This window comes from Mustela erminea, chromosome 4, assembly GCF_009829155.1.
Source record: "Mustela erminea isolate mMusErm1 chromosome 4, mMusErm1.Pri, whole genome shotgun sequence".
NCBI classification, from domain to species: domain Eukaryota; kingdom Metazoa; phylum Chordata; class Mammalia; order Carnivora; family Mustelidae; genus Mustela; species Mustela erminea.
This window is the reverse complement of record NC_045617.1, coordinates 135,299,850-135,317,934: the sequence shown is the minus strand read 5'-3', so window position 1 is coordinate 135,317,934 and position 18,085 is coordinate 135,299,850. Positions and strand designations below refer to the sequence as shown.

The 18,085-nt window shown below is 45.4% G+C and overlaps 1 protein-coding gene across 2 annotated transcripts in view; it reads left to right on the top strand.

Annotated features, from left to right (window-relative positions):
• NEDD9 (neural precursor cell expressed, developmentally down-regulated 9) overlaps window positions 1-18,085 on the top strand; it is a 186,898-nt gene that overhangs the window by 51,857 nt on the left and 116,956 nt on the right. Inside the window, exon 1 of one of the 2 annotated variants that reach the window (XM_032341104.1) lies at window positions 13,628-13,638. The exons of the other annotated variant lie outside the window; for it this stretch is intronic. The gene's annotated coding sequence lies outside the window, so the exon portion shown is untranslated. Of the gene's footprint in view, window positions 1-13,627; window positions 13,639-18,085 lie in introns of those variants that run through there. 2 annotated transcript variants of the gene reach the window in all.

The following is an 18,085-nucleotide window of genomic DNA, read 5'->3' as shown; positions in this document are numbered from 1 at the left end:
TAAGGAACTTGGCCCCACTGTTTAATTAAGAGGCTGTTGTACAGACAAGTCTAATGAGTACTCTTCCTGACAGCCTTGGAAATACCTTTTGACCGACCTCATTCACTCCGTGGTGAACAGCGCAGGCTCTGGTGCTAGCAAACCTGGGTCTGACTTCCCTCTATTCCTAGGGAGGCTGTGGGAGCTCAGGCAAGTGACTTACGCTTCCTGGGCCTCAGTTTCCCCAATTATAAAAATAGGATACCAGTACCCACTAATTGTGTTGATGTGAAAAGGGCGGACAATAAGGCTTGTCAAATACTTAGCCTAATGCGGGGCTCATACCAACCATTATGGTTATCAAATCAAACATTCTTTAGGTCAATTGTATGCCAAGTGTGGCACCAGGTGGTGGGACTTCAGAAATTAATAAAATAAAGATTCTGACTCAAGGTCTTTACAATCTAAAGGTGCTGGGTGGTGAACAGATGCACAGAAACTTACATTGGGACATTACGTGGCATGGAAAAAGAGGCTATTTGCATTTGTGTTGAATTCTGAAGCATGGGTAGAAATAGTCCAGGTAGAGAAGGTGAAAAGGCATTCCAAGATTGCTCAAGTCACCATGTACCTAGATGAGTCGAGAAAGATGATGACTTTAAAAAGTAGAACTAACATAGTGTTATGTTAGCTTCAGGTGTACAGAATAGTGATCCAACAGTTGTATCCATTTCTCAGTGCGCATCATGACAAGTGCCCTCCTAGTCCTGTTTATCTAATTCACCCATCCCCCCGCCCACCTCCCCTCTGGCAACCATCAGTTTGTTCTCTGTATTTAAGAGTGTTTCTTACCTCTTTTTTGTTTCTTTGTTTTGTTTTTTAAACTTACATATCAGTAAAATCATAGTGTATTTGTCTTTCTCTGACTGGCTTATTTCATTTACCATCATACTCTCTAGATCCATCCATGTTGTCGCAAAAGGCAAGATTTCATTTTTTATGGCTGAATAATATTCCTGTGTGTGTGTGTGTGTGTGTGTGTGTGTGTGTGTGTACACACCACATCTTCTTTATCCTTCTGTCTATCAGTGAATTAGGATTTTCATTTTCTTGGGTAAATATCAACTAGTGGACTTACAGGATCATATGGCAGTTCTATTTTTAATTTTTTGAAGAACTTCCATGCTGTTGTCCACACTGGGTGCAGCAATTTTCATTCCCATCAACCTTGCATGAAGGTTCCTTTTTCTCCACATCCTCACCAACACCTGTTGTTTCTTGTGTTGTTGATTTTAGCCATTCTGGCAGGTGTGAAGTGATATCTCATTGTGGTTTTGATTTGCATTTCCCTGATGATGAATAATGTTGAGCATCTTTGCACAAGTCCGTTGACCATAGGGATGTCTTCTCTGCAGAAATGTCTATTCAGGTCCTCTGCCTATTTTTAATCAGGTTATTAGCTCTGGGGTATTGAGTTGTAGAAGTTCTTTATATATTTTGGATAATAATCCCTTATAACTTATATCATTTGCAAATATCTTCTCCCATTCTGTAGGTTACCTTTTCGTTTTGTGGATGGTTTCTTTCACTATGCAAAACTTTTAATTTTGATGTAGTCCCAATAGTTTATTTTTGCTTTTGTTTCCCTTGCCAGTGGAGACAGATCTAGAAAAACTTTTCTGTGACTGATGACAAAGAAATTACTGTCTATGTTTTCTTCTAGAGATTTTTATGGTTTCAAGTCTCACTTTTAGGTCTTTAATCCATTTTGGGTTTATTTTTGTGGGTGGCATAAGAAAGTAGTCCAGTTTCATTCTTTTGCATGTTGCTCTCCACTTTTCCCAACATCTTTTGTTCAACAGACTGTCTTTTTCTCATTGTATAAACTTGTTTTGGTTCTAGCCTGATTTTCACAAAATAGATTATGATTCATTTAAAAGGGTAAAATTAAGCCCATTCATTTAAAAGGGTAAAATTAAGCCCATTCATTTAAAAGGGTAAAATTTATAAATTTTATTCTCCTTCCTCCCAAAGCAAGAAGAACTAGGGCCTTTGTGGCATCAAGAGGCTCAGTTGGTCAAAAGAGCACATTTCCCTGAGGTCTGAGCTATCCAGTCTTCTCTCATCCAGGTCTCAGCCCAGCTCTGCCCAGAACAGTGCTTGGTGGCTGGAGTGGCCTATGATGGACCAGTTCTCCAAAGTGCTTTCCAAATTCCCTCAGACTAGCACAGCAAGATTTTTGCATCAGAAGTTTCAGTACAAACCCCAGAAACCAGCATTCTATAGAAGACTCCCTTGGGCATGTCCATAATTGGGTTTCCTACCCCACAACCTGATTACAGGCTACCACTGACACCTCACAAAAACCATGGCCTTGGCAGAGATACTCATAGAACTAGGAAGGGCAGGTGAGCTTGTCCACAGCATATTTAAATGTTTCAACTGGAGCACCTGAGTGGCTCAGTCGGTGGAGGGTCTGACTTTGGCTGGGGTCATGGTCTCAAGGTGCTGGGATTGAGCCCCGCATCTGGCTCTGCGCTCATCAGGGCGTCTACTTGTCCCCTTGTCCCTCTGCTCCTCTCCCTGTTCATGCTCTCTCTTTCCCCCTCAAAAAAATAAAGAATATCTTTAAGGGGTCCTGAGTGGTTCAGTGGGTTAAACCATTGCTTTTGGCTCAGGTCATGATCTCAGGGTCCTGGGATCAAGCCCCGCATCGGGCTCTCTGCTCAGCGGGGGGCCTGCTTCCTCCTCTCTCTCTGTCTGCCTCTCTGCCTACTTGTGATCTCTCTATCTCTCTCTCTCTCAAATAAATAAATAAAATCTTAAAAAAAAAATAAAGAATATCTTTTTAAAGAGTCACAGCTGGCGAGGTCCTAGGCTTCAGGAGACCTAGAGAAGCTGCTTTAGGTTGAATAAAACTGGTTGTTTCAGACATCTCCCCCCACCCCAAAAAAAGTGGCAGGGCAGAGGGACCATGAGGGTGAGGAGCAGGCAAAGGTGAGCTATCAAACAAAACTGTACAGTGGGTACCTTGGTAACCCACAAGGGAGCCTAGAGTCAGTGTAAGCCCCTTTCCAAAGCTGTCCTGGAGGGGTAACACAGGAGCTGCAGTATTTATACCCCTGAATCTGCCAGCCATTGTTTCAGCACTGCTCACAGGGAACATCCATTCCTAGGTAGCACCCATGCATAGAGGTAAATGGATTCCTACAGCCTGAGCCCGGTCCACCGACAAAGAGACACTACTTCTGGCCTGAAGAAACAGGAGCACACAGGCAGAGATCAGTGCAAAATGAAAACAGCCACCCTTTTACTTAAAAAGCAAGAGAAAGGTGCCATTAAAGGTACTAAAATAAAAGCTTTTTTCTTTCATTCAGTCTCTCTCTTCACTTGTCATGGCTTGTTTTTTTGGTGTGTGTGTGTGTTTTTAATTTGCTATTTTGTGCCACTCTAAGTAAAAGAAAATTTAAATTTTAAATTATTAGCATGAATCTTACCTTTCATCTCTACATTGTGCTGTGCTGGTTTTAAATGCAAAATACGAGAGCATTTAACTCATATGCTAATCACCAAAATTACACAATTTGCATATTCTGTTCTTACCATAATAGTGGAAAAGATGCACAACACTAACTCAGCTGCTTTTATGTCGTTTCTGGATCGTGCACATTGTACGGGCAGTCTCTGCCTTTGGCTCAGACGTGAGTAAGGAAGGATGTGAGGTCAGGGGAGCTTGCGGTTGGCTAGTGCACAGAAGCCACAGGAGTAGAGGACAAAGCGTTTCTTGGTCATTGGCGCTTCTTAGCATGCCATCGCTTCCTTTCTGTGTTTGAAGCAAGTTTTGGTTCATAAGGAAAGCATGGCCTCTGGGGGCCATCAGGGTCCCTCCCCTGCCCCAGCTTATCCGGTGGTAGACGAAACACACTTACCTCGTCTTGGCTTTGAATCTCCCTGAACTGCCACATTTCCTGGGTCCACTGGCATCCTGTGTCATGGCGAATGCTCTACAAGAATGCAATGGTGAGAAAAGGGAGACACGCTTATTGTATGTGCTTTTTCTGCTCTTGTGCACACTCTGCTGTGCCATCAGAATTCATTCACAAAATACAAGGTCAAAGAAGAAACTATTAAGAATTTTAAAGAGTGCCTTGGTGGTTCAGTTGGTTAAGTGTCTCCCTTCAGGTCAGGTCATGATCCCAGGGTCTTGGGATCAAGTCGCACATTAGGCTCTCTGCTCAGCAGAAGGCTGCTTCTCTCTCCTGCCTGCCACTCTGCCTGCTTATTCTCTCTCTCTCTCTCTCTCTCAAATAAATAAATAAAATCTTAAAAAAAAGAAAAAAAAAGAATTTCAAGATGGTGACAGCGGATCCTTTAAACCCAGCCTGGGGTCTTTCTGGGCGTGGTCGTTCAAACCAGGACGATGACCCTGAAAGCAGGAAGGCAGCATACATAAAAGCGCTAAAGAGATCCCAGGGGACATGTTTGGAGCAAGAGAAAACAAAACTAAACAAAACAAAATTAGGAAGCCAGGCTGGTGCAGAGGGGGGCCTGTACAGGAGGAGTCCAGGACAACCAAAGAGATTGGTTCCCAGAGGTTATAGCCCCAGGGCACAAGCTATGTCAGGAAAGAAGAGACCCGAAGAGACAGAGTTAAATGGGGGGGGGGGGGGGGGAGGATAAAGCCAGAGAGCTGGTTAACCAGGACACTAAACGGGAAGCAGCAGGAGATGTCCATGAGACCACGCCAAGGATCACAAAGGGGAGCAAGATACAGGCAAAGCATGAGCGTAAACCAATGGCCATTTGGATCTGATCACATCCCTGAATGCTGAGTGCCCCCATGACATCCCTCTAAGCCTGGGACGTGCTTCAGACAGCAACACCTTCTCCTTCTCCAAAGCTCTAGGAATGCTTTTCCCAATCATTCCATTGTGGAAAGGAGTAGGAAACTGGCTCTGTTGCCCATGAGACATGGGAAGTGGTCAATGGTGACCCCCCCAACTTGCAGGACACTGGGTCCTGTCGTACATCCGTAAGACTTTGCAAGACAGCAAAGACTTTGCAAGACAACAGCAAGAGGCTATCACTTGGGAGGTGTTTAACTGCCTGGAGGTCTCCTTCTATCACCCGTGACTCAGTCTTCTGCGTTAACTAAGCAGGATTTCTAAACTGGGGTACTATTCACATTTTGAGCTAGATCATTCTCTGTGTGAGAAACTGCCCTACGCACCGTGAAGGGATTAGCAACATCCCTGGCCTCTGCCCCCCGGAAACGAGCAGTTTCTCCCAGTCGCGACAATCAAAAATGTCTGCAGACATTGGCCAGGGTCTCCCGGAGGACATAGCTGTCCTTGGTGAGTCAGTGCTTTAGAGTACGTCGCCCCCACTGAGGAACACTCCTATAACGACAGGACTTTCACCCTCTGCTCTTAGCTGACTTATTCGACTTTTATATTAGCCTGTAGCTGCTTTCCTGAAAGTGCCTTATGTGTCATCTTGTCTTCCTGATAGCACGATATCCCACAGTCCTGGGTATGTGAGAAGGGCTTTCGCAGGTAGTAAAGCCACTTAGTGGGTAAGTCTCCTTATTCTGTTTCCATCCAAGAGGAGTTACAAGAGCCTCTGAAAATTGCTGCAAAACATATCCATCTCAAGGTCTGCAAAGATTGCTTGAGCTCACCACCCTTTTTCTCTCTCCTAGGGTGCACTGCACTAATATCTAGCAAGAGCTCAGTATTTGCCAGCCTTGTCCTATGGCTTATGTCATTTAACTCTCCAAGAGAAAAATATATAACTCTTGTAAGATAACATGTCCATTTTTACAGATGGGAAATGAGGCTGGTAGTTAGTAAATACCTTGTCCAACACCATTCCAGTAGTAAACGGATTCAAACTCCAGCTCTTTGGCTGCTAATCTAAGACCACTTCACTTCTACCCATGCCTTCTAACTTTAGTGCACACAGGAATCACCTGGAATGGGGTGGGGGGGTGCAGGGAGAAGCTGTGAACAATGCAGGTTCCCAGGTCTCCTCCATACAGACTCAGTAGATAGTTCTAGAAAAGGTCCCAAGAATCAGGATTTTGAACAGGGGTTTCGAGTGATTCTAATGCAGGTGGTCTAACTTCCTGATCTTCCCTGGAAGTTTTGCCTACCCCGGCTAGATCATGAAAAACCCGGATCAGCCCCAAAGTTGGGTGTCTGCATACTTCAGCTTTCAAACAGTCTGGGAAAACATAGGGTGTAAGACATCTCACTATGATGTGTTTCCAGGAAAAAAAAAAAAAAATGAGAGCAAATCCTAAGAAGAAAAATATGCGGAGGGCTCGGTTCCCATTAGAATTCAGCAAATATCCCAGTAGATCTCCTGAGGTTCAGATCTAGTGTGTGGGGGGAACAGTGGGGGGACTGGAGACGCAGGTTAGAGTTTCAGACTTGAATTTCTCTCAGCTCCCTGGAGAGACCCAAAGAAAGCCTGCAGAGAAACATAAAACGCGGCTCATTGTGTCCACCATTTGTTTGCAAGCAATTGTATGTCTGCCCTACAAACCTCAACTGGGTTCATGGTACTTTAAAATCAGTCTTTGTGATGCAACCTACCCAGCCATGCCCCCACAGCAGACATGGAAAAGTCAGTGCCTCTGAGTCATGGCTTCAGTGGTCGCCCGTCTCTGCTCCAACCCTTGCTGCTGCTACCTTTGGCTTTTCTTGAGTGTGCTGCAGCTTCAGGAAAGAGCCAAAGTCCATTCCTTCATGGTGGCCCTGATTCAGGCACCCTGTTGTCTTTAATTGTTCTCCCATGAGCCCAGCTTTTCCAGAAAGCCAAACCCTATTTGCAATGTGCCTCCAATCTACGGATGATTCGGAAGACAGACAGTCAGCTCACCAAGAGCTTGTACCCCGGGAGGAGCAAGGTTCAGAGAAGACAGGTTTGCCCTTGGTGGAGTGTCCACACCCTTTGTCCTTGGGACGCGGGGTGCTGGGAAATGGTGTTTTCCGTCACTGCATCATCAGTCATTGTGTGTGCTGTAATCAGAGCTGGCTGCACATGGAGACCCCATGTAACCCGAGGGCCAACATTGCAATGGTCTTTCCGCGGCAAGGCTTTCCTCTTTGACAGGGAAGGAACCTGAACAGTGTTCCATGAGCATGATCTGCGCCCCAGGTCCATGAAGGGCAGATTAAAAGCTGACGACTTACCTTTGAAGAGAGGCTCGCCCTCTTTCTCTGGCAGGGGGCATAGCACCTGAGCCTGCCACCTCCTCCCCGGAAAGATGGTCTCTGCAGCGTCATGAGGGTCCTTTCCCCTTTGCCCTTACTTCATGCTCACCGAGCGACTGCCACCTTCCAGGCTAACCCTGACACATGGAAGGGGCTGCCCAGAACATACACGGCTCTTAGAAGATTTCTTCACTCAGCTTAATACACGGTCACTCTGTAGCTGTGAGTCATGAGAGCAGGCAGGCCAGACAGGAAAGTTTGGAAGATTAGTACTTATCCATATTTTCTGTTAAAAACATGAAACCATAGTCATTCTGATGACAGAGCAATACAGGTCTCTTGTCTGTAGTGAAGAAAGCACTGGTGTCTCATCTGTGGAACGCGGGGCAGCTGTGTAGGACTGGATGATATCTTTCTGTCAGGACAAGACATGGCAGACAAAACCTGAGGCGGACGCCATGTTTGGAACCCGGAGTCAGGAGCATCTGACTGGCTCTTGGAGGAGGGGGTGTTTGCTTATCATTTCCTTAAGATGACAAGGACAAACAGGCCTTTCCCATCTGTTTATTAAACCTTGGAGGCCAGAGCTTCCACTCCTGCAGGCCAGTCCCGAGGGCCCATCTTGAAGGATTTAGCAAAATAAAAACACAAGAAACCCAGTTAAGGTTGAATGTCATGCGACCAATGAATAATTCTGAGCATAGTGTGTAGTATATATTTTTGGTATACAAATTATTTATTATTTATCTGAAATTCAAATATAACTAGGTGTCCTAAATTTTATCTGCCAACACTGCCTGGGGTAGTCCCAAATTACCCTGTACACTGTTTGCTCCAGGCCCCATCATGTGTACTGAGGCTGAGAAACCCACTCTCTTATGAACATCTATTTTAAAGGAAAGAGCAGTTTAAGGTTTCTATACCTTAGGGTGCGTTTTGAATCACTGTTTTCTCTTTCTCTCTCAGACACAGTGATATTTTAAGCCTGTTCTCCATGGCCAACCATGGAGGAAGAGTAGACTTTATCCACAGGGAAGGAACTTCCAGGCTCATTCCAATCAGGTTCCACAGAGTTTCGAGTTCCTCTCATTTGTCCATGGAAAAGCTGTTGTTGAAGGTGGTTGTAGCTGGAAATGGTGGAGATTCTCGGTCTGCCGTGATTCCTGACCTTGGAGGATAATAGGGAGTGATGAGGGAGAAAACCATGCTACGGCCACTGCCGGGCCTTGTCCCTAAGTGTCAGTGGGTTGGTTTTTTGGTTTTGTTTGTCTGTTTGTTTGTTTGTTTTTCCTCAAGAGAACACAGTTCCAAATATATTCTTTACAAAGTTAGAATGACCAGCTGAGAGTCTGATGCATATAAAAGTTGGCCTCCGTTGACAGCCAGGGACTGTCTTCCTTCTCTCCCTTCACCCCCTTCTCGTCCGCTCTGTCTTCCTCCTCCTCCTCTATCTTTCTTTCGCATAGTTGACAAACATAGGAAAGCACCGTTTTAAACCTTATAAGGGGGCACCTGGGTGGCTCAGTGGGTTAAGCCTCTGCCTTCAGCTCCGGTCATGATCTCAGGGTCCTGGGATCGAGCCCCGCATCAGGCTCTCTGCTCAGCGAGGAGCCTGCTTCCTCCTCTCTCTCTGCCTGCCTCTCTGCCTACTTGTGATCTCTGTCTGTCAAGTAAATAAATAAAATCTTTAAAAAAAACACATAAGAAGTATGCACTTAACGTGCTCTTCCAACTTCCATTTCCTATCTAAACTGCCCACTTCCCCGTACCCGTGCCACACACACAATCATATGCACAAGTAAACCACCGGCATGAACTTATTCCTTCTCTTTCCACGGTTTTTTTTCCAATGTGTACACACATGGGCAAATCTGAAGAGAAATCATCACCCCCCAGATGATAACCTGGGAAACCCACCAGTCTGCACCTTGCTTTGTTCCCTTACTGTCATATCTTAGAGCTCTTTCCCTACATGAACACCGTATTCATTTTCTTATGTCAAATAGCCCAATTGTGTAGGTTCACATAATTTACTTAACCAATTCTACATCAACACCAATTTAGGTTGTTTCTGATTTTTTGCTCTTACCAACAATGCGTTACCAAGTACCTTTGTGCTAGGTCTTTCTGCACCTGTGCAAGGATTATCTGTATCCATTTTTTGGTACAAGCACACCTGGAGCATAAATTCCTACAAATGGCATTGTTGGGAGTAGATATAGGCCCGTGTCGTCCTGACAGATTCAGACAAATTGCCCGTCGTAAGCACGGCGCTAACCACACTCCACCAACAAAAGCGTGTGGTGGTCACCGTCGTCATCAGCTGCTGAGGCTTTCCTGGGATGAGGGAGGGGTGAGAGTATGAGCGGTTCTTAGTAAGAGCACTGAGTTTCCCGCTTCACTGTCAACGACTCTTATCATCAAAATTCTTAAACTTGAGGGTTTTTTTTTTAAATGTTTATTTATTTATTTGTGAGAGAGAGAGACTGAGCGAGCATGAGTGGGGGGAGGGGCAGAGGAAAAGCCAGAAGTAGAGAAAAGAATGACTCATTGTGTGTGTGTGTGTGTGAGTGTGTGTGTGAAAGACTTTGAGTCCAAACTCCGGCCAGGTGCTCATTCCTGGTCCAGGCAGCCGTGAACTTAGAAAGTATGACTGTGTTGTCCAAACTGAAATCTGGAACCTACCGCTCTCGGTGAGCGGGACACCTAGGGCCATCTTCCGGAGCTGGGGAGATGTTTCAAATGGTTCCTGCTATAACCACAGATAAAAGAGCTTATTACTGCCTCTTTAAATAAAACAAAATAAATTCTACATGCCCAATACGTCTCTCATTTAAATCACCTCAGTGTTTCTGAGGTTATCCTGTCACGGGGTCAGAACTAAACTGGGTATGAGCTGGGCAAATTCTCACCTCGGCCACAGCTTCTATTCCTCAAACAGTTTCCTAAAAACTGGGTTATCTAAGAAGGTCTTTAGAGTAAAACAAACAAAAAAATTTTTTTTTTACTTTTTTTTTTTAAAAACAAAAGCTTCTTTTTCATGAGTATAAAAAAAAAAAAAAAATCACCAGATTTCAGGGCTGGCCTATAAGGCATATTTCAAAGTGATGTGTAATGTCGCTTAAGAAAAGTGAACAGTTTCTTTTTTCAATCTAAAGATAAAATGGCCAGGGAGAAAGCAGCCAAGTCTCTGAGTAATCTTACGGAGAGTTCAGTTTTCTAAGTATGACCTTATGCTAGCAACGGCTCCTAAGTAACAAGAAAACAAGCCACGCTAGGAAGTCCAGCATTTATGAGACAAAACCTCCAAGACAGCAGAGGCTGAAGGCTGATTCTAGTTACATAATCTTGATGAGTCACTGATGCCATCAGACATGACAGACAGTCAGACGGTCACCCGCCCTCTCTCTACGTTTTCAAAGCACGTAGGCTCTCGTGGACTCATTCATCGCACACTTTTCTTTCACTCTCCCTTCCTTCTTTCTAATTTTTTTCTCTTTTCTCTCACCCTGTGCTATATTAGTCAGCCTCTGGGCCTTCCATAGAAACAGAAAAAATAGTATGAATAGTGTGTGTGTGTGTGTGCACGCACGTGCGCGTGTGTGTATGATTTATTATAAGGAAGTAGCATGTGTGTATATATATATATATATAGAGAGAGAGAGAGAGAGAGAGAGAGAGAGATGGGCAAGTCCTAAGGTCTGCAGTACTGTACCATATTTATTGAAAAAAATCCACACATAAGGAGAAGGCACTTGGGTGATTCAGTCTGTTAAGCAGCCAGCTGGTGATTTTGGCTCAGGTCATGATCTCAGGGTCTTGGGATCGAGCCCCTTGGCAGGCTCTGCGCTCAGTGTGGAGTTTGATTGAGATTTTTCTCTCTCTCCCTCTGCCCCTTGCCCCATTCACGCATGCTTTCTCTCTCTCTCAAATAAATAAATATATCTTTTAAAAAGTATTGCTATAAGTGAAACTGGGCAGTTAAAACCCGTGTTGTTCAAGCATCAACTAAATACATAATCGCTTATACATTTCCTCCCTGCATGACATTCCCCACCTGAAACCGGAACCTAACACGTCACATTAAATTCATTGTTTTCTCACCAGCTTAATTCTTAATTTTGTCTTTCTCAGAATGGTCCTATCATCCACCCAATCCCCCCCACTTCTATCTGCAGGACATTTATTACAAACGTTCCCTCTCCTCCACCTTCTAGTTCCAATCAGATATAGTACTTTACCCACTGACTTGCTAAGTACTTACCCTCTGACTTGCTAAGGACTTACCCACTGACTTGCTAAGTACTTACCCACCGACTTGCTAAGTACTTACCCACCGACTTGCTAAGTACTTACCCACCGACTTGCTAAGTACTTACCCACTGACTTGCTAAGTACTTTACCCACCGCCTTGTTCTCGTCTTCATCGTTTCTTTCATGGGCTTAATTCAGACCCTCTCATTTCTCATCTGGATCCTGGGCCAGCTTTGTGACGGATTTCTCGGCCCCTCCTTGCCACCCACCTTTCCAAGTCATCCACGATATTCAGTGTGATTTTGTGACAAAGAAATGTGATCGAGTTGCTTCTCAGTCAATACCTTCCAAAGTCTTCCCCACTGCCTTGAGGATAAAGTGGGATTAAAATGTCACTGGTCCAGCGTTCAGACAATGAGTTAAGATGGAGGCAACTGAGATGTGGCCAGATTGGGGGGGAAGAGGGAATAGGAGAGCTGAGAAGCTCAGAAGGACAAGACCCCATCCCCAGTGAGATGTCAGCAGTGAGAATAAATGAAGCGCTGAGAAAACGTCTCCTTGTATTTTCTGACTTGGATGATTGAATAAATCACTGTCCCATTCTCCGAGACTGGGGACAGAGACCGTTCATTCCCCGTGGCAAGTTGCATGAGCTGGGTGGGGCACCACGTCTGGGGAAGCCCGCCTTCAGGAAACCTGAAGGTTTGGATGGAGATGAGTCAGAGCCTAGTAAAGGGGAAGAAATAAAAATTAATACCAGATGGGGAATGAAAGCACTTGAGAGTCCCCGTAAACAGTCAACGTCCAAGAACTCCACGGGAGTGGAAGGTGCAGCAAACAATGTCCTCTCTTCTGCTAAGAGAGTCCTGAAAATTTGCTGGCAAAGACCAGGAAAAGAAGGAGGGTCATGAGTTCAGCAAGACATTACCTAAGCGCAGAAGGGTTTTAAGGACTTACAACTCTCACTTCCACGCTGGCTTATTCTGTGGTTATTGCCATGCCCTTTTTCTTGGTCAGGGTTTTGGCGGTCATTTGGTCATTTGATGCTTGCAGACGATCCTAAAACAGGGGTGACTCCATTGCTATGACCCTATGGTGCACGTTTGCACGTGCCCTTGGATGAAGGGACAACCCTGCCCATCTCACTCTCTTTAGTGAGTCTTACCCATTTCCAACAAAGGGAAGGCTTGTTCTGTAGATCTCTAAAACATACCTGAGGATTTCCAACTCACTTAAAAGCCAGTCCCTTCCAGAGATCATTCTGAAAGAACCGAGGTCACTTGAAAAGTTATACCCTGACAACATATCAACTGCTTCTACTGAGCCAAACCATCCAATTTGAATGTTTAGCCAAATTCAAGTGTGCCTGATGCATTAGGGTATTAAATCCCCTACTAATTCTTCTTTGGCATGGCCTGACGAGATCACTGGTGTGTATTTACTGCTTTTACACCAATGGAAAATATATATACTGTAACGAAAAAGAAGTTTTTTTTTTTTCTAACCAGGTAACCTGGTTAGAATCCTGAATGGGGCCCAAGGGGAGACTGAAGGACACAGTCCTTCTGCCAAAGCACAGCGAAGAATTTGACTTTTTGCTCTGCAAGCAGGTGGCTGATGGACTGTTTTATGAAGAGTTTAATTAACTCTGTCTTTCTGTCTTAGTTACCTACCAAAATAAACTGTGAGAATCCCAGTGAGACAGAAGGCCTCCATTGGCTGGAAAGCAACATCTTAGAAAGCCTCCACAGCCCAGGGAAATATAATTCCCAAGGAGAATTGGGATTTGGGTTTTGTTTTGTTTTTTGTTTTTTGTTTTTTACAGATTTTTACTTATTTATTTGACGCACAGAGAGAGAGAGATCACAAGTTGGCAGAGCAGCCGGCAGAGTGCGGGGAGGAAGCAGGCTCCCCACTGAGCAGAGACCCCGATGCCAGGCTCCATCCCAGCCTGAGCAGAAGGCAGAGGCTTAATCCACTGAGCCACCAAGGCGCCCCTTAAGGAAGACAACTTAGTAGTAAGTGTGCAGTTTCACGAGGCCTCTGTTCCAGGGGCCGTGGGCCAGACAGCTGGCGGTCAGTGCGCGCTGCTGAGTACAGTGGTCCCAGGCCTAGAACCGCACATAGGAGGACACATTGGGGCACCCAGCTGACTTTAGCCTCCATTTTGCTCCTCCTTCCCCTGGTCTCCTCCTCTGAGGAGACCCTGATGAGGGTCTTTCTGACATCTTTGACCATAAATCCGATCCAGGTCAGGCTTCATTCCCTCAGGACACACCCCAGGTGGTGAAATTGTAACAGCTCTGATGTTCACAACAGTTAAACCCTTAGCTTCTAGGCATTTTAAATAACACTGTGATCTCAGCATCCCCTCCAAGGCATTATCTCAAAGGTACAGCAAAGTGGAAACATCGCGTAGGATGACAGGGTCAGAGACAGACTGAGAGACAGAGACAGAGAAAGAAAGACACCATTTTTGGCCAATAATGGAACACTGTCCCACCAATCATATATACAGGTGATAACCTGTATGAGATATGGAATTGAGGACACATTTTGTCTGACCCTTCATCTTCCACAGGATAAAACTGGGACCGAGAAATGGCTAAGCAGCCCAAAGTCACACACCGGAGACTAGGACCCAAGCCCCCTGATTTCCAGGGCACTTCCAGCCATGAACATGGCCAGTTGCACATGGCTGACTGGGAGACAGAAGAGGTTGGAAAACCTAGTTTATCCTACTAGCGACCCAGATTTTTTCCCATTAGGGGTCCTTAAAAATGAGGATCAGATACCAACTAGAGAAATATCCAGGGAGAAATAAGGAAAATGTAGGCTCCGCTAAGTCTCTGGGTAGGAAATGAAAGGATTTGCCAGGAAACCAGGAACCTAGACAGATTCTTCTGAGGAGGTCATAGAGCTACCATCCCCCACTGTGCTTATCCCATCCACAGACAACTGTCCCGCAGGCAGAAACGGTGCCATTTTACCCATGCCTTGCTCAAGAACACTGGCCCCTCTTAATCTGTGTTTGTGGATTCTACCCTACTCATCCCTTCCCTTAGAAAGAAGTTCTATTTCTTTCCTATCACCGAGAATTCTCACAGACCTTCAGGGAGTCTCATCCAGGAAGGGCTCACTGAGCCCTACTGTGTACCAGGCACTGATCTAGGTCCCGTGGAAACAAAGACAGAGCAGCCACAGTGATTCTCCACAAGAGCTCATCTTCAGAAGGTCCCATTCATGTACAAATACTCGCACAAGGTCTCAGAGCCCCGGGTGGACAGCAAGCATATTTCTAAACCCCAAATTCCAATGTATCATGCCCCAGGAAAAATTACTTTTTTAATATGGGAATGTTTTCTATGAGCATCTTTAAAAGGCTCAAAAATTAAATTGCTTTAGTCTGTCTTTTATCAAATTCTCCTTCTCAGGAAAGAAAAATTTATTAAGTTGAGGGGTTTTTTTGAGAAAAATCTGCAATATGTTCATCAAACCCATACACTTTCACTGGCAAAATCTTATAATCATAGTCTATTGAGGTTAGAAAGGATCTGAGATATCACCTAAGCCAGGAGACTTAAATTTTGTATTTTATTCTTTAAACAGTGAAACACTTTTTTTCAGCCAAATATTACCAAGAGTTCCAAACTGTAAAGCTTTTAAAACTGGAACTGTTGTGGTCAAAGGAGAGGTGTGGCGCTCAGATCCCCTGCTCCCTACCCCCTGCCCCCACCCCGCTTCTAACTTCCTTCTCCCATCTGCCATCTCTGCTCCCACAGATTTTGGAATTACCCACCCCAAAAATGACCATCCAATGACTCCTGTGTCCCAAATGAAGAAAGGGAGATCCAGAGAGAGTAAGACTTCATTTTAATTGATTACCCCTTCAGGGACCCTATTTCCAAATAAGGTCACTTTCTGAAATAAAGGAAGCTAGGACTTCAATATAGGAACTTGGAGGGGGCGGGAACCCAACCCAACCCCTAGCGCTGCTTCTTACCCTGCTTGGATGAGGTTCCTGGCCAAGCTAAGGAAGGCTGGTTCTTAAGGGAGAGACGTGAGCCTATTCGACAACTCCAGGGAGGAAGTGAGGAGAGAAAGAGAGGAGAGAAATATCGAGAGTTGTCCCTGAGTAAGGCATTGAGGCCAGGTCGAGGGATACACTTGGGCACAAGAGAAGACGCTTCCTTTATTGGAGGCAGGAAGGAGAAAGGAAAGGAAGGAGAAAGGGAGGAGTCTAGATGCTAAATGAACCCGCAGATGAGGAGCGAAGTCGAGGTGGTCCACGTGAGGCAGCTCTAGCTTTCTTCGAGAAGCGGGAGGAGCGACTGCCCATTGGAGCTGATGGTGGAGTTGGGGAGTAGGGCTCAGTAGAGGGGCTGGTACTAAAGCCAGGGACTTGAGGACAGTGGAGATAGTCTGAAACAGCCTGCGCATAACGAACAACAGCCAGTCGTGTCTAGAGTAGACACCATCACATCCTTCCAGGAGAGGATCTATCATAAGACAGGAAAACGGGAGGCTGAGCGAACCAGGGAAGCAGAGAGGGGCTGCCTGACCGTAACAAGAGCCCAGATGGCATTGGTGGCCGTCAGTATAGAGTGGGACCGTCTGCAGGGTGTGTGGGTTTTCCAGCAATGCTCCACAGCTGGGAGATTGATGTAGAGAAAGTAAACCATGAAGCGCATTCAGAGCTGGGCTTTGCCCGGGAGGGTGCATTAAAAGGACCACGGCGCATAGAGATTGAGGATATTAGCAAGAAGAAGGTGAAGGGAGAAAGCTCAGGGACCCGAGGAGGCGAAGAAGAAGGTGGGCAGTGAGGAGGCTGTGCTTGTTTCTGCAGAAGAGGCTTGTGCTTGTCCCTTGCTTTCTGTTGACCAGAGCACATGGCTATTGCCACCTCCTAGAGAAACAGGTGCCGTCAGAGATGGCACGCTAATGAGCTGCAAGCTGATGGCCTTCCCCAGCTAATCTTCCTCTAGGGTGGCCCCGACTGGCCCAGCCAGACAAGTCAGCCGTCTGTGCTCGGCGCTGCCATGACTGTCAGTGTGTGCTCTGGGGACATGCATACCTCTATGAAAGGAAAAGGTCAATGCCAACTGCATAGCTAGTGTGTTGGGTCACAGCCCCCCCACCCCTACCCCATCCAAGTCTGCTAATCAGCATTATTTTAAAATGCTGTATAGGCCAACCCCACTGCTTTGGATTTTGCTATTGTGAGTCTTCCAAGGCTGTAGATCTTCTCCTGCCATATTTCAAATGGGAACTATAGATGTTATCATAAATAATAATGTTACTATTAGTATACACTTCTACTGATGTTAACGGCAGTCAATTTGAAACTCTAAGTTCCTAGAATCACTTCAGTATCTTCAGACACAAATCACGAAGAGAAAAAGAAGAAAAAAACAGTAGTATACTAGAATATTCCTAGCACAGAATGGTTAAAACTAAAAAGAAATACCAGCCATTGCCAGGAGCTGTGGGATGTCTCATGCCCTGCTGGTGAAAATATAAATTAGTACAGCTGCTTTGGAAAACAATTTGGTATATTCCAGGAAAGTTGAAGAAATGCGTATCTATCATCCAGCAAATTCCATTCTTGGGTATATGGAGAACAGAAATGGACAAAGTTCTCCCCAGCAGGACCATTCACAAGAGCCTCATCCTGGAGACAATTCACTTGTCCCTCAGCATTGAAATAGACAGATAGCAACACGATGGAATACTACATGGCAATGAAAATTGCACTCTATAGCTGTCGGCAACAGCGTAGATGGGTTTCATGAGCGTGATCCTGGCTGGAGGAAAGTAACATAAAAGAATACATACTGTGTGACTCAGAGTTCAAAAACAGGGAAAAGGGACTCTAGCATAGAGGAATGCAGCTGTAAGGGGTAGGGTATAAAGCAAGGCAAGGAGGGGATTACCATAGTGGGGTAGTTGCCTTTAAGCAGGTTCACCCCTAACATTTCCGGGGCTTAAATGGAGAACTGTATATCATAATCATAGGCCTAAATATTTTATGTTATTTATTTTATTTTATTTTATTTTTAAACATTTTATTTATTTATTTGACAGAGAAAGACACAGCGAGCAGGAGGAGTGGAACAGGGAAAAGCAGGCTTCCTGCCAAGTAGGGAGCCCAATGCAGGGCTCGATCCCAGGACCCTGGGATCATGACCTGAGCCAAAGGCAGATGCTTAACAACTGAGCCACCCAGGCACCCCAGCCTAAATATTTTACAGGAAATTAAAGTAATGCTGTATTAAATATAAGATGTTTTATCCTCTTGCCTCACCAAACGCATCTTCATGGCAACCTAGAAGGCCACTTTGGACCCTAGAGTTCTGGGGTGGCTTAGAGCTTCTCACTGGAATATGTGGCACAAGAGGAGGGGCCCCCAGACGCCACCGTCTCTTCCCACTCTCAGCCCCATCCCATATCTCACAGGCCTTTGAGTCCATGTATGTTTATCTACAGCCTCGTACAAATAGCTGCCCCTGGACCACCCTGGGGTGGGTGGACCTGAGGAGGAGGCCGGGAAAGGTCTGGAAGTGGACTCAGAATCATCTGGACAGGGAATTCCAAGGTCATGGTACTTGGTGCATGGTTTAGAAAGGGAGACA